At 50.9% G+C, this 24,497-nt stretch overlaps 1 protein-coding gene across 3 annotated transcripts in view; it reads left to right on the top strand.

Annotated features, from left to right (window-relative positions):
* LOC122386569 (transient receptor potential-gamma protein-like) overlaps positions 1-24,497 on the top strand; it is a 96,640-nt gene that overhangs the window by 760 nt on the left and 71,383 nt on the right. The gene's annotated exons all lie outside the window — the stretch shown is intronic.

The raw sequence follows: 24,497 nt of genomic DNA, 5'->3' as shown, positions 1-24,497 counted from the left end.
TTTATATAATGTATAGGTTGAACTACAATGTGAAACATGTAGGCACAGGAGTTTGCTGCAAAAATCGTTCTGCTATTTTGGTATTCCATACAGAGCCGTCAAAAGGTCGAATGGAATCTCTACCTCGAATCTCTCCGACAATAACAGCAGTCATGCAGTGAACGTCGCTCTGTGGCTCGAAGTTGTGGCCGAATTCGACTGCTCCGCTCCATTACAAGTTGATCTGTATTCAATCGTCTCCGAACAAAATGGAATCGAGTCCGGCAGTCTTCTGAATCGGTCCCGGGCCGAGATCAAGTGGCCGCAGATTGGATGTGGGAGCGGGCGTGCCGGAGAACGGCGAGCTCGCCTGGAATTCCGACCACGCCAGGACTCTAATGAAAAGACGGACATAAGCATGGGATACGGTCGGTGCTCTAAATGGAGATTCTGGCGCAGCACAATTAAAGCGTAATGAAGCCCATGCAATGCTCTCTGGTGGTAGATCTGGGATGCATTTCAAAGACGTTACTTTATTTAGCATCCTTTGGTAAACAGCACGCGGCTCCTCCAGTTTTGACATGCTCCTGTTGTGTCGTTCCTCTTTCCAATCCTCTTTGAGGGACATCCACTCCACCAAAAGTTCAAAAGCACTTTGAATTTTTCCACAACTCTAGTCACCGTGCGACAGAGTTGGCTCGGTTTGTTATATCACAGTCCGTAGGTTTTCACCGCGCTTCTTTCTTTGGATTACCGCTTGAAGTGGTCGCATTTGAGCCCGGTTCGAAGTCGCTCTCAAGAGTCCTGCGATGGCCGTGAGAGGTGAAATATGTGCCGCTTCGTGTGCTCCCAACTGGGCCGTTCCCGTCCCAACAACAGCGCGGCGGTGCTGAGTGGCTGGCCGGGCTAATACGAACCGACTCGCCGCCGTCGCCAGCCAGCGCGCTACATTCCAGTCAGCTCCGAGCGACCGGGACATATAAATGCCACCGCTCAGCTCTCTCTCAGCATGAACATGGACACACGCTGCGGCTCATTTGTCATACCATGCCATTATTGTTGCACATTTTCCAACAGCTTCTGAATCTGTCTAGATTTGATAATGGAGAGGTTTCATATTGCGCGAAATTCGAGCGTATCTCACATGGCGTCCAGTTGGCACGGCAGCTGCACATTTGCAGGCGAGATTGGGCGCCGGCTGGCCGGCTGGGGAGGCGGTATTGCTCGGTGTAACGTCACGTGCCCCGCTCCGCTCAGGACCTCCCATCGGACCGCCGCCCGGAGACGGGCACTCGGACGGGAGGACACTGTCCGACTGACAACTGGCAGTGCAACATACCAATGGAGTGCTGTCCTCACTCCTGCCGACCGGCAGTCTGACCCGGCCCACCGGCACTCTGACCCAGCGGACCACCAGTCTGGTTCAGCGGACCACTGGTCTGACTCATCCGACCGCTGGGCAGCAGACCACCAGACTGAGCCAGCAGACCACCAGACTGACCCAACGGACCACCAGACTGATCCAGCCGGCCACCAGACTGAGCCAGGAGTGACAGGTCCGGTCGGCGATACGGCGCGACACGCGCGAGGAGCTGGAGCGGCGCGTGGACCGGGCCGGGCCGAGCGGTTTGTGGCGCAGCGTGCAGCCCATAGTGGCTCCGAAGCGGAGCGACAGATCCACCCCCGCCGCCGACGCCGACGAACTAAACCGGTTCTTTGTGGAGGTGGGCCCGAGGACCGCTCGACAGGTGACAGCGGCCGGCCCGGAGCTGCCGACCCGCCTGCCGCGCGTCTCCACTGGGGCTTTCCAGGTCACCCCGATATGCCCGGACGACCTGCGCCGAGTGGTGGGGAGAATGCGGAGCAGTAAGGTGTGCGGTGCTGACGGACTTTGCGTGCATTTTATAAAACAGTGTCTGCCGTCGCTGTGCCATATTTTAACGCACATTGTCAACTCGAGCCTCGTGTCACATCATGTTCCTCGCGCTTGGAAACTGACGCTCGTACATCCGATTCAGAAATCGACTAAATCTACCGACATTTCAAACTACCGACCGATTTCTATTTTACCGACTATCGCCAAGATCACCGAACGTGTTGTGTACGAACAGCTTTTTTACTACTTCTCATCACATCACCTGTTTTCTTCTAGTCAGCATGGTTTTAGGCCGAACCATAGTACAGATACCGCGCTTCTTACCGTCACCGACTCAGTTTTTACCGCGATGGATCATGGCAAAGTTGCTCTTATCTCATTACTCGACCTGTCAAAGTGTTTCGATGTTATTCCGCATGACCGTCTGCTGAACAAGTTGTGTTTATACGGCGTTGACACACGGTGGTTCGAGAGCTATTTAAGCGACCACTACCAGCAGGTCTGTGTGCAGATGTCCGTCGGCTCTCGGTGCACCTCTCGACCGCTCCCCAATGCCATCGGTACCTACCAGGGGTCAGCGCTTGGGCCACTGTTGTACTCCGTGTATGCAAATGACTTGCCTCTTTACGCTGACAACGACGCGGATATTGTGCAATACGCCGATGACACTCAGGTTCTGGTCACTGGGGGGCCCGGCGACATTGGCTCCTTAGTAGTCACTATGGAGAACGTTCTTGTTAAACTAGGTCATTGGTTCAGCAAAAATGGTTTGAAAGTTAACGCAGAAAAAACTCAGCTCATCTTAACCGGATCCAGGCAAAACATTAAGCGGCTTCCACCTGTCAACATCAGTTTCATGGGCGCCACTGTCGCCGGCTCCCCCACTGTGCGGAACCTGGGTGTCGTGTTTGATCAGAGCCTGACGTTCTCGGCCCACATTGATGACGTTGTACGCCGCTGCACCGGTACACTGTGTGGCCTCGCTCACAGCCGGCACTGCCTGCCACAGTCCTGCATGGTCCGACTGGTCGAGGGACTCGTTGTCTCGCTGATACGCTACTGTATTACCGTGTATGGGTCTGCGAACAAGACTCAGCTTGGCCGCCTTCAGCGAGTCCTCAACTTCTGTGCGCGTGTTATCTCCGGCCGGAGGAAATTCGACCACATTAGCGACGTGTTGCGACAGCTGGAATGGTTTACCGCTGATAACTTGTATCTGTACCATGGCTTGACGCTGCTAAACAAGATCCTGCGCACATCCGAGCCAGAGGCACTCTCGAGTGGTCTCATCACTCGACAGGATGTCACCCGCCGATCCACGCGACAGTCAGACCATCTCGTGACGCCCCAGATTTTATCAGAGTCTGGGAGGCGGAGGTTTTTATACTCTCACGTGACAGCGTTCAATAGACTCCCACCAGCGATGCGTGATATGCAGCACTCTCTTTTTAAGAAAGAGCTGCGTGAGTGGCTTCTGAGGAGTCAGAATGACGGCTGATCAGACTCGCTGACGTTATTTTATATTATATCTGACGCCGTTCACTCACTCGTATGCATGCATGTGTGTTTTTATGTACCCACCTATTGCACCTGCACCGACTGTACCTTCTTGACTCGAGGCTATGAATAGCCATTGTATGATGGAATGCCTCACGACGTGAAATAAATAGACAGGGTAGATGATCAGCAGGGGACCACAATGGGTCGGCACATAGTCAATCATCGCCTCTCGGTGACCTCTTCATTTGTGAAGTAAGCTTCTATTCTTAGGAACTTACCTCCAGTTAAGGATTGTTGAAAGATTGGAGTCCATTTCTCTAACAAACAAGAGACAAGGCGCCGATAAAACTTGTTATCCTGATTGTTGGAGTTCGAGCTACACAAACCTATCTTATTTGGATAACAGTAATGCATATGCAAATGTCCTTGTGCGCAAATACAGAGCACTCTGCTCCACCCTGAGCGGAGATTGGCTTTCCTTCACAAATACATATGCTATTGAGCTTTTTCGTTTGCGTACATTTTCCATCCATTTACTGTATTAAGCGATGAGTTCAATGATAGCTAACTGTGAATAACAATTTGACGTAGCGATAAATACTTGACGAGCCCTCTAAGCGCCAGTCACAGCCGGGCAGCTGTGGATAGTGACGGGATTATGAGTCGTCATGGGATAAAGTTGTGGATTATCCCGCGAACGGATTTCTCCTGTCAGCCTCGGCAAAAGCGGTAACAGCCCAGTGTGAAGTTAGTGAAACTCTGAGATAAAAATAAAATTATTGACGCCGTCTTGGCAGTAATTACAATTCGATTTCGATCCTCCCGATTCCTCCGTGTACATTCGCTCAGCCTAGGTCAGTCACTGGTGGGCCATCTCCCTCCTGTTTCCGCTGGCCGCTATAGGAGTTTATACTGCAGTGGCCGCTAAACTCCGTCCGATCGACCGCGCGCTGTCACAGCCAGTGACACTATTTATGGCGCCCGGGCACACAATACGGCCATAAATCGGCCAGAGATTCAGAAACCCGAGCTCCATCATCCCAGCCTCCTGGTTTTATATGAATCTTGTAAATAACCGTGTGTAAAAAAGTAACTAACTTGTCCCTGTTAGTTCCATATAGGAGTAGAAACTAAACAGGAAAACTCGTGTTTAAAATCAGGAAAGTCTCCAATCTGTCGCCCATGAATAAGTGACCGGCTTGTTTCGACAAGTGGCTATTTGCAGTCAGTCAACAGGCGCGGTGCCAGCCATGGGCGCGAATAACGGCGGTCGCGGTCCCAGCCCGAGCAATGCTGGCTCGTGGTCCCAGTCAGACCAACACCGGCTCATGGTGCCTGTTGAGCGGCACTGGCCCTGACCTGAACATACCGCGGTAAGCCGGCGGCCGGCAGACTAGTGACTGCCAGTGGGAGGGAGTGGAGGACGGGAAGTCAGGATGGACAATTAGGTAGTTACTAAGCGACAAAGGTGGGCATGATATGCGTGTCGTTAAGAGCGATGAATGGGAGATTTTGAAAAAGAAAGTTTTATTGAAACATGGAAGAACACCGCTTGTAATATCATTGTAATTCACCATCAGTACATAGTACGTTCTTGCATTTTCTGACGGTATATGGGGAAATTCCAGTCGTTTGTTCTACTTCAAGCAGCAAACGTCGCCTTAAATGGGACTTTATCAGCTAAGTTTGTTCGCTAGCTGTGGCCATAATTAGATATAATGTGTCGAGTTGGACACTTTCTATGAAACAAGTGATATGTGTAGCCAAATCTAATCATACCTACATGGTTATAAGCCATCAACGCACAAAGTAGGCGCTTCACTAATCTTTCAGAAAATATCGATAATGATCTGATCCGATTCCACACATAATGGGGAAATTCCCAACACGTCTGCCCGATCTATAAGCACATTTGCTGGCTTCCGCCAAAGCCGTTCACAGCGCCCGCCGATCTATAAACCGTAAACATGTGATCGGGCTCGGATTCGGCATTTGAGACAACAGCCGCATCGATTTTGTATTAGGGAGCCAGTCTGTCGGCCGAGCGCGGGCAGACGGAATGGAACTCACGCGAGTTCCGGCCCGGTGCAGTGGGCTGAGACTGCGGCTGCAGCTGCGGACTGCGGACTGCGGACTGAGACTGAGCCTAAGGACTGAGACTGCGGCTGCGGCTGTGGCTGAGACTGCGGCTGCAGCTGCGGACAGCGGCTGCGGCTGAGTGACGTTAGCTAAGTAATTGGGCAGATCTGTGTATGATTGTATGTAAATGTTAGGACAACTTGGGAGGATAATGGCCGGTCCGAGAAAATTTTCCATTCATTGATTGGCGAAGACTAGACAATCTGTTTCCAGGGGCGCGGGAACTACAATCAGACTGGGGGGGGGGGCACACCATGATAGAGATCAACCTAGGGTACCCCCAAATTTAGTTTTCTCGCCGGTTTTAGGCCACTTATTTTTCATCCCTTGGCTTTTTCAACAAAAAAGAAAACATTTGCAAAAAAAGTGCGGCATTCCGTCTTAAAGTTGTGAGGGCACCACCCCCACGGCCCTAAAGTTAGGGGGCAAGCTGCCCCCACTGCCCCCCGGTTCCCGCGCCCATGTCTGTTTCTGTATAACCGAATAGTTAAAAAATCTATGCACACACTTCCATGTTATACACACATAGCTCAACGCAGAGCCCAATGCATAGCCCAGTACATGCACATTGCAAAGTACATTACATACAAAGCTCGTCTCCCCCTATTTCTCAAAACTTCTCTAATACAAGAAGATAGCCCCTAAAACAGAATAACTTCTACTAGTTACTTGAGTAAGACATTCGAAATCCACTGAGCTATCCAGCGGGCTGCTGATTGATCAGCCTAAATGCGTTGGTGATTGCCGATTTCGAGCGAGACACACGTGCCGGCAGCGTGGCCCGTGAGCCAATGAGGGCGGCCGCTCGATGTCGTACACGGCCCGCCGGCGACCGCGGCTGCTCGGTATGCGGCCCGGCCGCTCCGGCACAGTCCGCCGAGGGCTCGGCGACGCTCCCAATCAGTGGCGGCCGCGCGCGCGCCGAGCGACGCCCGTCGGACCACTCTAAACAGCCGCCTCCCCCGGGCGGCCGTGTATTTTACAGCCGGCCGCGCGGATAAACTGAGCCGGCCCGAGCGGCGGCGCCCAGCTGGCCGCGCCGCGCCCGCCGGCACAGCCTAGCAGTCAGGGGGATACAGTCCGGCACAGCCTAACTGCCAGGGGACGCCGCCGGCACAGCCTAGCAGCCAGGGGGATACAGTCCGGCACAGCCTAACTGCCAGGGAGATACAGTCCGGCACAGCCTAACTGCCAGGAGGATACAGTCCGGCACAGCCTAACTGCCAGGAGGATACAGTCCGGCACAGCCTAACTGCCAGGAGGATACAGTCCGGCGCAGTCTGCCTGCCAGGGGACGCCCGCCGGCACAGCCTAACCGCCAGGGAGATACAGCCTGAAACATCGTAACTGCCAGCGAGATACAGTCCGGAATAGCCCACAGGTCGGTACCTAAGGTGCCGTCCGGCACAGCCTACCTCCAAGGCGCCGAGCTCCAAATAGTAACCTCCCCGATACCCGCTCTGGGAAGTTAGGGTGTCTCGAAATTGACAAGCAATCGCTAAGGCATTCAGTCACCTCGTGTCTCGTAACTCAACTGCCGACCTGCTCGGCGTATCTGGATAGCTGTAGTCGTGACTGGCTACCATCTCAAAAGGACAATTCTGACATGGCTTCAGCTGTAATAACTATGGCATACCGTTAAGCCATTCAATTTCGTAACACGGTGTGACGAAACAATACCGTTTCTACTATTGTGATAATCTTACTTCAATGAACCGCACAGGCTTCTCCTCACGTGTCAGCACGCATCAACGCACGCACGTTCCAACAGAGCCCCTATTGCCGCTGTTCTCGAAATTCCAGCCTCGTTCAGGCCATTCGAGTTGGCTAATTTAATCGCCACTCCGTCAAACGCTCCGCAGCATGAAACGCCATCCGTTTGGACGGCTCAGCCTGTAGAGCGGCCGCCGGCCCAGTGCGGTTCTGACGGACGTGCTACGACGGTCAGGTAATTCAATTACTCGCGGACTGAATCACTCAAACTCAGCTGATCACATCACTCGGGCGAACGGTGAGCGTAAGGTCTGGATGGAACGTGCAAGTAAATGTTCATGCTCATTAATGTCATGCGGCTGAAAGTTATGTCCTTAAGGATTTAGATTGACATGCCTATCAGCAGGAACCTTCAATCAAATTTGAATGGACGACGCTTAATTGTACGGTTGCATTAAACGGCTACTTTTGCTCATAATAATTCAGTGCGCAGCGACTCTGCAGTATTACACCGGGTCGATTCGAGTGAGGGCACTGTTGAGACCGCTGACCACTGTGAGGTGGGATTCACCCGTATTGGCAGAGTTCCGGGACACAATGGCCCGCACATTTAGACATTTTGCCGAAAATTCATTCCAATATCGCATATTCTATATCACACGACTTTATTTTATGTGATACCTAAAACAGCATTATGTCTATATCTACTCAACGTAAAACGCGCCTCCCTCTCACTAGCAGAAGCGTCGAGAGTCGTTCAAAGCATCGCAGCTTGTCGGCGGTCTAATCTGGATGAGCGGTATTTGGGGAGGTCGAGCGAGAAGGAGACAAAGGGACGCCCGAGTCCAGCGCCTCCAGCCGCCTTTTGAGCACCAACGTTCCGGGAATCCCAGCGAGAAAGAAGATTATTCGACAGGCAAGGCTTTAGAAGCGAGCTATGAGGAAACTTCTGGAGTTGATGTTGGTAAAATTGTTTTGCAAAGTCGACATGCTACTAAATTTGCATTTAGGTGATAAGTTGATTAAAGCACGAGTTAGCGGTGAACCGGCTAACATCAGAGTTTCAAGTTTTTTTGGGGGGAGGGGTGACGCTTCCATGACAAAATATCGAAACGCAAAATATCGAAGCGCAAAATATCGAACGCAAATTATCGAAAGCAAAATATCGAAGTCGCAAATTATCGAAATTGCAAAATATCGAAATCGCAAAATATCGAATTGCAAAATATCGAAATCGCAAAATATCGAAATCGCAAAATATCGAATCGCAAAATATCGAATGGCAAAATATCGAAATCGCAAAATATCGAATAGCATAATATCGAAAGCAAAATATCGAAACGCAAAATATCGAAACGCAAAATATCGAAAGACAAAATATCGAAAGACAAAATATTGAAAGACAAAATATCGAAAGACAAAATATCGAAAGACAAAATATTGAAAGACAAAATATCGAAAGACAAAATATCGAAAAGGCAAAATATCGAACACAGAATATCGAACAGACAAAATATCGAACGCAAAATATCGAAAAGGCAGAATATCGAACGCAGAATATCGAAAAGGCAAAATATCGAACGCAAAATATCGAACAGACAAAATATCGAACGCAAAATATCGAACGCAAAATATCGAGAAGGCTAAATATCGAACGCAAAATATCTAAAAGACAACATAACGAAAAATAACGAACGCAAAGTGTCGAAAAGGTAAAATATCGACTTGAAATGGCCCTCTGCGGACTCCTTAGAGCTCTGTCGAACTCATCGGGCCCTCTGTTATCTGTAGGCCTCAAAGAGCAATCAGCGAGTCCATAACAGACTTGGAAAACTCTGATATTTTTTGTAGATCTCAGCAGTGGCGGCGGAAGGTAATTTCGGATGGGGGGTGCAAAGTTTTCTCAAGGGGCCCCTCTGGAAGTTTCGCCCCCCCCCCCTCCCGATATTTTTTAGAGTGATTATCATTGCTTTATGAAAAACGAAGATTTTGGAAAACTATCCCCAAACACACAAGTTCTGCAAAATATTTGAAATTACAGTGTACCTATCTCAAATAAAGCATAGGTAACGAAGCAAAGGCAGCTAGTTGTTATCATCTAATCTTGTTTTAGTCTAGCCACCACCCTCAGCATCTCAACCCACTTTTCTGGATCCGCAGTGGACCATTAAGGGCCCTACGAGACTTTTCTTAGAAGACCGTGTTTAAAAGCCCTAGGAATTCCAGGAGTCTGCGTGAACTCTCGGAGACCTTCGTACGGCCCACAAAGGTCGTACTGAGTGCTCTCTGAATCTGAACCCTTTGCGGAGCCCTTAGAGGCCAGCATGTCCCCTGGCACCTGCCTGTGTTGATTTGAGACCCTCCGAGGCCGTCGTAGGGTTCTTCAGAGGCCAGCGCGCGTGGGCTCTTGAAGCCTTCGTTAGGCCCTAGAAGCCGTCAAGAGGACTCTCAGAGACCGTCACAGGGCCATCAGAGGTCAGCATGGCCCCTGACTGGGGTATAAATATTCCATAACACAACTGACTGGGGGGGGGCTATTTGGAGCCCCCCCCCCCCCTCCTATCTCCGAAGCTACTGGACCGATTTTCAAAACTTAAACGGTGTTTGATAGCAGTGGCGGATCCAGGGGAGGGCAAATAGGGCAACTACCCTCCACAAAGGACATCATTTTTAACATTACGTCAATGGCAGTGCATGAAAAAAAAAAATTGTGATGGTTTGCCCCTCCCAAAACTCTGGGTTGGATCCGCCTATGTTTGATAGCCCCGGAAGATCTGTCGAGCGAAACCTAATTTCGACAGAGTTCGACAGAGCTCGAAGGAGTCCGCAGAGGACCATTTCAAGTCGATATTTTACCTTTTCGACGCTTTGCGTTCGTTATTTTGTCATTTCGATATTTTGCGTTCGATATTCTGCGTTCGATGTTCTGCCTTTTCGGTATTTTGCGTTCGATATTTTGTCTGTTCGATATTTTGCGTTCGATATTTCGTCTTTTCGATATTCTGCGTTCGATATTTTGTCTTTTCGATATTCTTCGTTCCATATTTTGCCTTTTCGATATTTTGTCTTTCGATATTTTGTCTGTTCGATATTTTGCGTTCGATATTTTGTCTTTTCGATATTCTGCGTTCGAAATTTTGCCTTTTCGATATTTTGTCATTCGATATTTTGTCTTTCGATGTTTTGTCTTTCGATATTTTGTCTTTCAATATTTTGTCTTTCGATATTTTGCGTTTCGATATTTTGCTTTCGATATTATGCTATTCGATATTTTGCGAGTTCGATATTTTGCAATTCGATAATATGCAATTCGATATTTTGCGATGTCGATATTTTGCGATGTCGATATTTCGCGGTTCGATATTTTGCGATTTCGATATTTTGCGCATTCGATATTTTGCTTTCGATATTCTGCCACTTCGATAATTTGTCTTCGATATTTTGCTATTCGATATTTTGCTTTTCGATATTTTGTCCGGAACCCAGGGGTGACTGAGACTGAGTCGAAGGAACCCTCAACAGCAGAGCGTGATACCATTAATCTGTGCAGTGTGCATGCTCAAATTGTCATACGCAGTCTACAGGATCATCTTCATCGGGTATGTCGATAAATATGTAAGCAATGTCGAATTTAAAAAAAAATCCCAAATTGGCACCACATTCCGCGGACCTCACACCCAATAGCGCTAGCTGCCGGTACGCTGCGGACTATGCTGGCCGACCTGACGCCGGATGACGCCTACCCGCCGTCTCAGAGGGGCGTCATCAGAGTCCTGGGCACGGGGGTTAGCCGGGGCACCGGCGGCCCACCGCGCCGTCCGCTTGATAGGTAAATCAATACCGAATGGTAACAAATGACACCAGCAATCTTGGCGACACAATGCCGGGGGCCGGCCGGACGCTATCTGCCCGCTCGGGGAGGGCGGCCGGGGGTCGCTGATGACCCGGGGGGACAGCGACGGGCAGGGGGCCGCGCGGGACACAGGCGCAGGGGGTCACAGGGGGGGGGGGGGGGGCAGCGCGAGCCGCAGACGGGCAGGGGGCCGCGCGGGACACAGGCGCAGGGGGTCACACACAGAGTGCAGCTATGTAGGTCCCAACCAGGTCATGTTGAGGTCACTGAGGGCAAATGGGCCCACACATGTGTTATTGAGAGTCGAAGGAGTTACAGAAGCAGCCTGGAGGTCCACGAGCGTCCAGGGTCAGAGGAAACTGGCGAAATTATTGAAGGTCACGAGAACTGCCCAAATCCGAGATTACAGCGACTCTAAAGTCCTGAGGTCACTAAGGGCTATTAGAGAACACCTGGGGTAATAACCGGCAGTGAGACAATAAACTGAGGACTGGTGTTCGCGGGCGGGGCTTCTACTACAATAGCTGCTTGTAAAGCCAATCGTGTAAACTGACGACGGTGTCTGGAAGTTGGAGAGTTGGACGTTGATTCCGTGCCGCAGCTCCAGTTGCTGCAGCGGTCGACGGTGCTCCCATCCCGTTCTGAATTTCCAGCCTTACCTCCCCGCTCCTTACCGCGGAGCTGTTGTGAAGGTCAAATGGAGAGAAGTGGTCTCCAGTTCGCAAGTTCGACATTCTCCTCAGAGACCCGAATGTTTCGATGTGGCCACATTTGTCTGCCTAATGAGCCCCTAGAGGTCGTTAGCGCCGCCTAATGGGGCAGGATGCTGCTCTCTGTAACATATTAGGCCCACAGAGCTGAAATAGACGCTAAATGACATTAGCCATGAAGAGGCTATGAGCACTGTTGAATTTTGGGATCTTCTGCCCGACAGAGACGATGTAAGACGCTGTATTAGCGACAGAGTTGTCAGGATAGTTCGAGCATAACAGCCCTTAAAATGGTCTAGTTTTTATCTAGTTCTTGTGAGCAAAGTTTGTTCAATCTCAATGTGCTAGTAAACATATTCCGATAAAAATGCTTGGAAAAGCCTGTTTTATTTAAAATGTATCAGATTCAGACAAAATTATTAACGTTGTAAGTTTATTCACTGTACAGTGCCCGCCAAAGTTTCTATCTCACAGCACTCGCTGCAGAGCGCTGCTGTTGCCGACCGGGTGCAGGGCGCTGATTTGGACAGGATCGGAGAGCGGCGGCGGATGGGCCACGGGTTACGAGAACATCGCAAACTTAACCAACCGAGCAGTCGCGGGTCAAAGCGGTGGCTAGTGGTTTCTGTGCTGAAACGCTGATATTTAGCTGGAAAAACACCCCGATCGATTCTTGGTTACTTCATCCATTTAACGCTGGCGTTTACGGAGAAATACATAAGATTGTGTCTCGTTCGTAATGTATGCACTAAATAGCCATTGACCGACAGGTCTAATCACCATCAAGCAAGTTTGAGAACACCGGTCAAGGACTGTTGTGGCTACACTGGGTCAGCTGATTGTGGGAGCACTATCGGTCCCCCGTCCTTGGACCGGTCTGTCGCAGTCGATGGTGCCGCCTTTTTAGGTTGGCCACGGTCTAAGGAACAATCCGTATCGTAACGGAAAGTTCATTTTGCATTTGAGATTGGAGGTCATCCCTTCGAATCACCGTCTCGCGCCCACGTCGGCTCAACAAGTGTCTGTGGAATCTCTTTGTCTAGACATGAGTAAGGTTTCTGCTCCGTCGATACTTTTATTTATTGGAGCATCCCGCTTAATTTACTCGTATCACTTTGCCCCCCGAGTCGCCCATTTATTTGCATGGCGTATGACCATTTTCACTTTATAGCGCTATCCTCTCGGAGCCACTGGCCCTGATGTTATGAGAAATGGGATTACCTCAGGATCTGACGCCAGTTTGGGCCGTGTTGGGCCCAGCTGACCCATTTCGCCGCCGCCGCCGCCCGGCCATTTCTGCCGCGGCGACTAAAAACTCGGCCCAACTCGGCCGCCGAGACCCGCGGCCTGCCCGGCCCACTTCACCGCTGTAAACATTTCTTCGGCGTCATCGCACAACTTCTGAACGGCCCGCTATGCGACGGCAGTTTCATTTGTCAAATGGTGCTAATGACGCTGGATGCCGGGTGGCTGTGTTTTGTGCGCTGTGTTTCGCTGAGATCTCAGGACGATTAAGGCCAGCGCATACCAGACCGAACCGGAGCCATGACGAGCATCAGCTCTGACCTTAGATCCATTTGTGATCATATGTCAGCAATTAATTCCTTGTCATTATCATTAAAGTGACCTGAATTAGCATATAAATGGATTTAAATCCTGGCAATTACCAACAGAGTAGTGGTCGATTGTAACGCTACAATTAGAACCACTAATCAGATGAGAAATAAGCCGGCCCCGAGTCGTTATGTATGTCGTTACCTGCGCACAGAGGAGCTCAGCCATCCCGGACACGCCGGCTGCTGATGTCGTCTGTCTGTACAGGTGTGTGTTTAATTCAGGGCGCAGGCCGCAGGTGACTGCTGTCACCTCTGGGTCACCTGTCGGGTGACGGGGTCACCTCTGGGTCACCCGTCGGCTGACGGACGTCGTGGCCCTGTTCACCACCAACCACCAGGTCACCAGCTGTTCCCCGCACAGCGCTTCAGCTGGTTCACAGCGGGGGCATTCCACGTCAAATCAAACACCTAAATCCGTCGTCCCCTTCGATTTTTCTGAAAATTTGTAGGCACACTGGGCATGGTTCAAAACTGAGTTACGTATAATATTTTCGAAATTTGATAACGTATCGCTGAGATATAGGTCATCGAATATAGCGAAAAATGCCACACATCAATTTTTTAAATGGCTATAGCTCTGGTTCAGTTTCTGGTATCAAAATGATATTAACAGGGTCTTATAGGCAATTGATAAGGCTTTGATTTTTAATTGTAAAATTAAATTGAAGTGACCTTGAAATGCATTTGACCTTGAATTAAAACATAAAAATTTAAATAGCAAAAAACACGTCACCTTCGATTTGGGTAATTTTTACATATTATGTCCGTCACAATGTTCCTAACCATCTGTGAAAAAATTGGAGTGGGCCATTCATAACTTTCGCGGCAAACGCCGTTTTCATGCATCAACATCACGCAACCGCGCGTGACCTTGAAAGACAGAGTCAAGACATGCTTGCTTGTGTACACTTCTGAAACTAATGATTGCTGATTAGTGATATCCCAAACTCTGCGAGAATGGAAATGCATAGTCATCATAGTCAAGCATTCACGTTCCATAGTAAAAGTGTCTCAGGCAAACGGTATTTTGCGGTGAATTTTGAGCCGTGTGGAAATGCATCATGAAGTAAATTCAACGAAAACATTATCACGCAACGATATCTTCACGTCTTTTGATCTTCACTATACGAAAGAACATACATTTTTTAGTATGTATGGGGAATTTCTAGTTAATCCAATAATAAATATGGCAGTTAGAGGCCTGCTAAGAGTAACATGTCGCCGGCTGAGGCGGGCTCGGCCGATGCGGGATACGCAGCAATCACAATTTTGTGTTTACACGTTCATGTTTCAATTGTTTACCAACTGATTTTCAAAATTCTTACACCATAAGATTGCCTGTACATTTCTTAGTCTTCTCACAAAATTTGACGCGAATCGAACGTAATCAGCGGTAGGGAGCGCGATGTAAAGACGGAACCGTTCAGTTTCGTCCCGGCACAGTCTACAATTCAGGCGGCGCGTAGCGGTCGGCGCCGGCTGCCGAGTCGCCGCGTCGCTGCGGCGACAGGATGTTCACTTTACACCGCTATTACTAGAACAGTTGTGAACCGATTTTCTTATTGCTTGCACGATGAGATGTCCAATTCAATTCTTGACAGGTAGCCATAATTAATTTCGCATTAATCTTATGAGATATTGGCGAAAAACAGGAGGGGTGGGCGAAATTCGCTCTTCCCCCTCCACTGAGCGTGCTAACATACGTTTGCATATGTGCAATTTTCTTCAAAACTTATGAATGGCCCACTCTAATTTTTTCACAGGTTGTTAAGAATATGGTAGGCAATAAAATATATAAAAATGAGCCAAATCGAAGGTGACGTGTTTTTTGCTATTTCAATATTTGTACTTAAGAACAGAGTTAAGCAAATTTCAAGGTCATATATTTAAGTAGGTGCAATTCTAAACAAATGCTTAAGAAATTACCTAAACAGTAAGGTTTATTTCATTCAAATCAAACAAGTACAACCAAAGTTATGGTCGTTCAAAAATATAAAGATGCAACATTTTGTAAAAATTTGATGCCCTATATTTAGAAGACCTGTGGTCAGAATGTGCAAAAAACATCAATGTAATGTCCGGGGCCACACAGGAACTCGCTCACAAAATTATAATGAAATCGCTGATGGTAAGGTGCAAAACAGCCGATTTTTGTTCGATTTGACGTGGAATGCCCCAGCGGGTAGGGTTAGACGGGAGACGACCGGAATTAACTAGGGTGAAGGCACAACCGACTCAGGCAGTTTTTTTTGTGCCTTAGTGAGGATGATGCCTCCATTGCAGCTTCAAATATTTCAGATCAATACCGCTTCACGTACTGCTAAGAATAACATCACAAGCCGATCCCTAACACACCTCACCTTCCCAGGAGACCCAGACACATATGTTCTCCGCCCTCTCTCCAGCTGTGAGTCGGCGTCGCCGTAATCCGCTCAGCGTCTCGACAATCGTCCTCTGGGCGGCACTCGAGGCCGAACCCTCTCCCCGCACAAAGACTGAGTGTCAGATCCCGTGTCCGAGTCGGTAATCATCCCCCATCCCCCCCCCCCCCTGACGGGCCGAGGGCGGTGTCGAGTCAGCCCGGCGGCGGACGGGACGGCGCGGGGCGCTCCGGTGGGTGGGGGTGGGACCGGGGCGCGGTGGTAACGGCCGCCTGGTGGGCTGTGGACCGACCGACCGCCCAGCTAAAGATGCACGCTATCGAGCCCGGCGATAGCGGGCGGGACGAAAAGCCGACTTTGCTGCGGACTCCGTGGATTTCCCAGTTTACTGCGATCAAAGCAGAACTTGGTACTAAAAATTATGGCACCTAACTGGCAAACAGGTGCATCGAGTACCCACCCATCGCTTCTTATTTGTTCCTATTTGATTTCCATGATGTTCGCCGCAGCAATGCTGGCATATCCTGGGCTAGTTCGAACGGAAGCGTTTTCTGTGTAAGTGCACATTGACATTCAGTTACGAGATACGATCGGTATCCGGGGAAGGCTAGTTCATCTTAATAAACCAGTAAAACGCCTTTTGGGCGACCAACGGAGCGAGCGAGAGGATGGGCCTTGCACGTGCGAAATTACGAGGGGTTACCTCCAACTAACTTGTGCACTGCACCCTACTAACAGGTCTTTAGCGATGTGCCAAATTTCAGCGCAATCGGCCTAGCCGTTCTCGAGATCTGGAAGCGGCACACTGCACGTGCGCACGTGCAAGCGGGGTCCAAACTGACTTTTGCACTGCACCCTACTAACTGGTCCCCAACCGTGTACCAAATTTGAGCGCAATCGGCCCAGCCGTTCTCGAGATCTGGAAGCGCCCCCTGCACGTGCGCACGTGCTGTAGCACCCCAACCTTAACACATGCAGATGAATTATCTGATGGAGACCTAACTGTGTACCGAGTTTCAATTCAATCGGCCCAACCGTTGTGCCGTTATTGAGGTTGCAATTTTGGGGTTCTTAAAAAATGTCCAACTTTACCACGCGCCACGTGCGGTGGTTGGCAAGAACGCATGGTGGCCATCACACCACAGAACTTTTACGTCCAAGTGACATTCAGTAAAGAAGACCGCTTGTCAATCGGATGTCCCGTTCCTAAGATATTAGCTTTTGAAAAGCGTCCCCACGGCCGGCCGGCCGGCCGGCCGCTCATACTCAGGATTTTCCCTTAATTCAGTATGAGACTCCGCTCGCTTCGCTCGCTCCGTAATCACCGTCGACATGGCATATCCCCGGCCTTGACTGTGGAGCCGGGCGATTCGCGATGCGGCCGTTCTCCTTCATTAGGCAGCATGCAAAACCGAGGGAGCCGCCCGGCGGCCGGTCATCAATAATCGGCCGATACCGGCGCGCCAAAACCCGGTCCTCTGCCACCTCTGCCCCGGTCGGTTCTGGGCTGGCCTGGTCCGGCTTGGTCCGCCCGGTCCACCCTGGTCCATTCCTTTCGGTCCGACCAGGCCCCATTCCAGACCAGCGGAACAGGACGAGTCCCGGAGGAGGCAGCGACTCTCGTCCTTCCGTCGCGCCTCGCTCGGAGCGTCGTTTCCTGCCGATCTCCTGCGGAGCGCTCTGACTGAGTCGGCGTTTCTGGCCGCTCCACAGGCGGCCGCCGGAGGGAGACCCCAGACTCCGCCGCCGGTACAGTCGCTCCCGACGACCGTTAATCGGCGGCCCCGCCGCGGCCCGGCCAGGCACCGGCCGCCGGTCGGGACGCTGAATAAAACATGGTGGCGGCGCGGCGCGCGGTCGGCCGGCCGTTCCTTACACCGGGCCGGCGGCGGAGACCGGGCCCAGCCGGCGACCGGAGACGGGAGGATGCAAGAGCGGGGTATGCATGAGGCCGTCACGGGCAGATGAGAAATGGGTTCATCTATCGGCTCGGATCGTCGCCGCCGTTTTGGTCGGGTTCGGCGGCGGCAGATTTACACTCGGGGCGGGGCCGGCGGCCGGTCATTGCAAGAGAAATGGCTCACCTCTTTTTGCAGCGCCGTATCAGGGCCCACGGCGGCCGAGGGAGTCTCTGCCGCCTGTCTGTCCCATGCAGTGATATTGGGAGATTCCGGTGCCGTAAATTTGCCGATTGACAGGTGTCTGGGCGCTGTCTGGATCACCGACTGGCAACAGAAACCGACACGGAGACGACCTGCCTAGGTTATCGCCAGAATTCGCCTGGCAACAAACATTGGACGCCTTTTGAAAGTGACGAGTTTCTCACCTGCAGCTGGATTAAAAACTGCTCTGATTCTGTTCAATTGAACATCTCGACAAGATGCAGATGTGGCAACAATATCGTGATAGCATACAATCTCCAGCTGTAGGAAAAATGTCAGCCACGTTTAAATATTTTTATCCTGATTACGATGAAGCTTTTTCGTTGTACCCGTCGTCCACTACACATATTTACCAAAGCTGTTCTAAGGGAAATGCTTTTCCAGTCCCCTGCAAATATTTCTACCACATAGTGATACCGCAAAATACACAACCCGCTCCTAGGGGAATGCCGCGGAGGGAACTTTGCGTATGGTCTTTGTCAGCGCTTCTTGCGACGCACTTGGTTCTGAGAGCCTGGCAGAGTTTGCGCTGGGAGTTGTGAAACTCGGCGTCTGCGGAGCGGGTTGAGTCAGCAGCAAAGCAGACGATGGATTCGTCATCGTGAGACTGATCAGTGGGCTGCACCAACTATAGCGGCGTGAATCCATCATCTGAAATATGTATTTTTTAATGATCTTAGGGTCTGAAACAGCAGCACCCCTCACTCTCAGGTCGGGCCTGTGCAGGTCGGGACCGCGTGCCAGCCGGTCGGCGGGTGCCGCTCCCTCCCACACAGCCGGGTCGGAGCCGCAGACAGTCCAGTCACGTCACCGAGTGGCGCGTCTCAGTCGCGGGCCACTCCGACCGGTGTGTGTCGACTGCTGGACAGCACCGACCGCTGTGTGCCAACGCTGCTGTCTCAGTATCCGTGTGCGTGACATGCGAGTATGACAGCTCACTTCAAAGGCTTCAGACCATACCCGGCAACCGTAGGGCTAATTGAAGTAGAGCTTCTGCGAACAGCCACATCGATCACTCGCAGAGCTACAGCCTAGGGCGGCAGAATGGGTGAATGCCTGATGACAACGCTGGCAGCGCGTCGCGTACCGTGGGGCTCGCGGAAAACAAAACAAGCACATCACTTGCGTTATTAGTCATGATGACGCTTACGATAGGGTCATCTACATTGTAATACGCTAATGACAAACAACATCGATTTACGGAAAAAGTGCAGGTCGCACTTCTAGTAATGACTGTGAAAATGATGTGGGCGCGGGGTGATAAAGAATGTCAATTTATCACGGCCACATTACTGTCTTCTGTTCGGATAACATAGGTCTCGTGCTTTCCTGGGAAGTGTAATGAGCAAGGTTAGGTCACGCTCCTCGTAACTCCCAGGGGCTCAAAGGCGCCTTCCAGACTTCTCACTGAAAACGACAGGAATGGTTTCGATCGGCATTCTTTGTCGAGCCCACTGAAAGGCCAGTCTGACGCTCAGCTTAACCCCAACAGCGTTACTGGGTTTTATGGTGTCATACGGAGCATCTCTGGCTCTGCAGCTCTTCACGGCCCAGATAAGTTATTCGTTATGTCGGTCATCGCCTTATCGGCCTCTTTAAAAGCCACTCGATGGCCATCAGCGGCAGCCTCATGACACCCGTCCGCGGCCGCGGCGGCCGGCCCGAAATCTGCGGATGGGCCAGTGGCGACAGGCCCGTCCGGTCCGAATGGCTTTTGGCCAAAAGGTCGCCGATGGGTTATCGACCGGCGGCGGCGGGGGCGGCGGGCCGACCCCGAGTCCACAGCGCGGCCCGGCAGGGAGAGACACTCGCAGAGCTGCCTGAGCGCTCCCAAAACGGCCACTGGCCGAATTTATCGGCCATTGGCCAACTAGGGCTCGTCGGGCTGTCATGAAGCTGAAATTATGTCGTGCTCTGGGTTGATTTTTCATGCTTACTTGGAGCGCCTGGCGCTGATACGGAGCCGTCTCTCGGAGTGGCTCTGGTGTGAAGTGGTCTGACGTATGACGATGGGCCCGTTCCGGCGCTCCGGACTGTCCCGGTGTGGCCGTGCCCCCAGTACCGCCGACCACACAAAGTATCGCGTGACAGGAGCAGCTTTGTCAGCGCTCTGCGGCTCCGACGGCAAACGGTAATCGAGTCATCAAATGAGGCGCTACGGCAGTGTATCACCGCTTGGCGCTTATAGATGGACACACTGCCGTGTAGGAAACACACGTATCGTATGAGCGCTGTCAGGAACGCTGCACTCCGCAGTGATGGTAATGACATAACAATCATATTTTGGCAGCACCCTGCGTTATCAGCGTCCCTTCATAGTCAGCCCGGCGGTTCCACTCTTCACCGACCGTATGTCTTTCCGGGAAGCCTGAGACAAACTACGATTCAATGAACTCAACTCCATTCCAGTAAAATCCGATACTGTAGTGTCGCTGGTTACTTATAAGGGCGTGCTCCATAGGAAGCTTCTCTTTGAAGAGGCTATTTCATCTGAGATCTAAGAGTGGAAGCGATTGACTCTCGCCTGATCACGCTCCACTTACGATCACGATCCGATCACGCCAACACACGCTCCTGGCTGCAGGGGTACGATGTCTACAGCTACAGCTGTCAAAAGTGACTTTCCCGTTCCAAGCCACAGTCAATGACACCGCGGGATGTAAGGTCTCACAATTACACCTCAACCAGTGAAATGAAAGAGAAACTATAATATAGTTGGAAAGCCCAAACAGCATGGACGTATAGGCTGCCTATGACCTACTGGCCGACATTTCCTCCCCTATATCTATCATGCAAATCCAAGTTTATCGCTAAACCAGGAGGAAAATACGGACGTCTGAGCCGATTATTTACGAGAAATTATTGTTCACAACAGAGTTGTTTATCATCGTTCAGTTTTTGCTTGGATTCACATCACAATTTATCCGAAAGTCGTTTTTTAACGGCAATGAGACAAAGACATAAATACACATCACTTTTCCATTTACCACTTTCCGGGAATTAGGCCAGGCAAAGGCGATTCCATTCAGTGAAGTGAGTGAAAATTGAGCCGACGATAAAATGATATTCTTGTCATAGACGCTTTAAGATCTATGTGGAAGCTTCATTGGATGTAAGCATTATTGGATACCTAAGCATGAATAATAAGTTTATCTTTTCGAAGCTTGTATCTACATATGTTACGGTCATCCCTGGCCAAAATAATCACTCGTAACTAGCAACTATAGCGCTATAAGTTCCCCTCCTTCTCAGATGAAAGACAGTCACAAGTGGCCTGTTTGTTTTCTCGCCGCTGTGACGGTCGCACCCAGTGACGTCACGCTCCGCTCCCTGTGTCGCGGCCGGTGACGACACCGGAAGACTGGGCGCCGCCGGCGGCCCAAACAGAGCCGGCGATCGGGCCGGTTCAAAGTCGCTGCCGGCGGCGACAGGACCGTTTTAGCGCCGACCGGCGGCCGACCGTCGGCAGCCGGCGGCCGGCCCAGAGACAATGGCAGTATTTAGGGGAAGTTGGGGCAATGCCGGAGTTGGGGCAAAGCCGAAATTCGAGATATTTCGAAAACCGTAAGACATGGATGCCACCTGTCAGTGATGCTCTGAAGCTTAAGTGACTACAATTATCGCATGTTTGTTACGAGTCGTCATTCGGAATACTTCGACTGTGAGGGCGCCAAGAGCGTTTTCAAGGTACGTTTCCCTTGTACTACATGCGCCTTTGAAGCTGCATTTCTTACTCATTATGATACCGTTTGTCTGGCCAATTCGGTCAAGTAATCTTTAGCATGTCTTTGCATAAGTGTGCTGCCTATTTGAAATTTATACAGCACGTTGAAAAGTTATGGGCCTGCAAATGAAAGTATGGCAGGCTGGGGTAATGCCGAAAACGTGCGATTACGCACGTGTTAAAAGCACGCTACGTGGACTTTACTGCTGTAGAATAGCAACGCGTATTTTTAGTCACACAAATTACACTTTCAACCGACACAACGGCCTGTTACCTATGAGGAATGATTTACCTGGCATGTTCTTATTATATCACATAATTATAGCTTCCAGTGTGCACCGCGTCCTCAAGCTCTTAAAACGCGTGTCAGCTTTGATCAATTCTGGATAAAGTTTGAGATAAAATGGCAAAACATCAATGTCGGCATTCCCCGTAGATCATTTCTCCCATTTTCGGCTTTCCCCGCAGTCCGGGGCAACGCCGAAAAAGTCACTTCTTTGATATTTTTAGTTTGTGCGCTTAACGGTATGCGAATTCATCAAATGCGCCTGGTATGTTTGAAAGGCATAAGACTGGCCTCTCGAATGACGCCAACAAGAATAGCTTATGTTGTCTACCTTGCGTGCTACGGGCGTCAGAAAAAAAGTCTTCGGCGTTCCCCCAACTTCCCCTACACCTGCAGAGAGACGGCGGGCGCCGGAGACGGACCTCCACCCGGCCGGGACGCAGAGGGAGCCTGGCGGCGGGTCACCGAGGGGCCAGGGGAGGACGATAGGTCACCACCTTACCAGTCAATCGAGAGGGGGGGGAGGGAGCGAGAGTCCCAGAACAAAGCCGGATGACGTCACAGAGTCTGCTCGCAACGGCGACTGTTATATCAACCTCGTGACGCTCTCATCCTATGACAGCAGCAAACCGCCTCATATTAGGGAGATTCAGCGAAATGTTTGGACATTACAACCATCATAAGTGAGAAGATTTGTCATCCACTTTGTTGAAATGGCTGGGAAATGTAAAGCGGATGATAAGGCCGAGGAAGATCAATTTTGGAAACAAGGGGCTACTTTTTTTTACAAAAAGCCTGCTTGACGATATCATCCACTCAGTTGGTTAGTGATAAAATCAGATTTGTAGTACATTGATGTGATTCTCCAGCAACAGTTATCATATATAAGGTCACCTGTTGGTGGTCCTCAAAGGTTGAGATATTGTCCCGCCCTCGTATTCAAAAATATGGTATTGCTTTTTATTTGCGTCATAGATACTCAAACTGATATATTTTCCTGAATTGATTAAATCTTTTTCTGACAAAGCAGAAGAAGACTAAAAGCCACTTGAATCAAAAGTCATCAATTTTCGTTCGGCTACTCTTTCGAAGACCAATGCAAAATCATCAGAATTTAAACTGCCGAAAAACCTGGTCTAGTTTAAATCCCATTAGGGGTTGTTTACACCGGAAAACTATCCGATTCCATTTAACAAGGCGCGGTCGGACTTGGCTGGTTCCCTGCGGTGCAGTTGGCTCCACGCAACAAAACAGCCGCGCACGGCCGCCCAAAGTTCCCACGGCGGCCTCCGCTGTCCATCGCCGCGAACGGCCGCAGAAACTTCCAACAAAACCCGTCTGGGGCGGCCGGATCGCCGGCCCGGAGCGACTCTGGCCGGTCGGAAAACCACTGCACCGACAACGCAGGGCGGGCTGTGAGCGTCAGCGCAGAAAACGCCGATAACTTCTCAGACCCAGCGTGTGTACACGCTGTTTGTGCCAGCATTTGTCACGTCAGTACAGACAGACGCTTTGTTAGCTCCGTGGCTTCTCGTGTTCTCCGACCGACCTCGGTCACGCCGGGGCCTCGCAGTGCCCCGGGGATTCAGCTGTCCTAGTTGCGCTCCGGGCCGTCACACGGGCGGCGGTCGCGTGCGCGCCTGTCGGAGCCGTGGTCGGACCTGTTGCACGCGACAGTGAGTGCAGTGAGCGGTGCTGTCCGCCGGCGACAGGTGCGTGGACAATGGGCAGCGATATGGCCATGACAGGCGAAACCGACGGGCGATCCGCTAATGAGATCCCAATGAGTGCTACGCAAGGATTAATGGTGGTTGGTAAGACGTGAGGTGCTTTGATTCGAATTGAAATAAATTTCGATGTCATTGGCAGTTTCACCTTTAGTGATAAAATTTAATACGACCTGTTAAATCACGTGACCCACGAGTCGTGAAAATTTCACCCCCTGCATGAATCGACGGCTTTGCAATAAGCGTTTTTGGGCGTTACCCCGACGGCGGACTTTTTAGGATTTATAATATTAGATTAGATTGCGTTTTTCAACTGCTTACGTCCAAGCGTGGTGCACAATCTTGTTGATCTACGTAGGCTGCTTTTTGCTACTAATTTGTGAATAGCTGCCCCGTCCTGCCGCCACCGAGGCGATGCGGTCGTCCGCCGGCGGGCGCCGTCCGCCGGTGAAGGCCGCCCTGTCGGAGCCGTTCGCAGTCGAACGCATCGGCCCGGAAGGCTGAGCGACGCCGGGTCCGATCAACACGCGCCGGATATGGGATAAACACTGCCCTGTCGCGGGTCGGACCGCGGTGGGCCCGCGGGGGAGGGGAGGGGACAGAAGTGGGCCGGCCCGTGCCCTAGGACCGGCCGACCAGGACGGCCGGTGTCCCGGGACCGACCGGCCAGGATGGGACGGGCCGCGTCGAAACGATAACACTATCCTGATTTGTTTGGCACACGAAAGTTTTGCTTGTAGCGACGAGAGATCGATTAGCTTTGATGGATCATCTGCGGGGCGATGAAAAGAGAAGACCGTGAAGAATGTCTCTCATTAAAAGAACAGGCAC

This window comes from Amphibalanus amphitrite, unplaced genomic scaffold, assembly GCF_019059575.1.
Source record: "Amphibalanus amphitrite isolate SeventyFive unplaced genomic scaffold, NRLGWU_Aamphi_draft 000016F_arrow, whole genome shotgun sequence".
Lineage (NCBI taxonomy): Eukaryota > Metazoa > Arthropoda > Thecostraca > Balanomorpha > Balanidae > Amphibalanus > Amphibalanus amphitrite.
The sequence above is the reverse complement of the archived record's forward strand: the minus strand, read 5'-3'. Positions and strand labels throughout refer to the sequence as shown.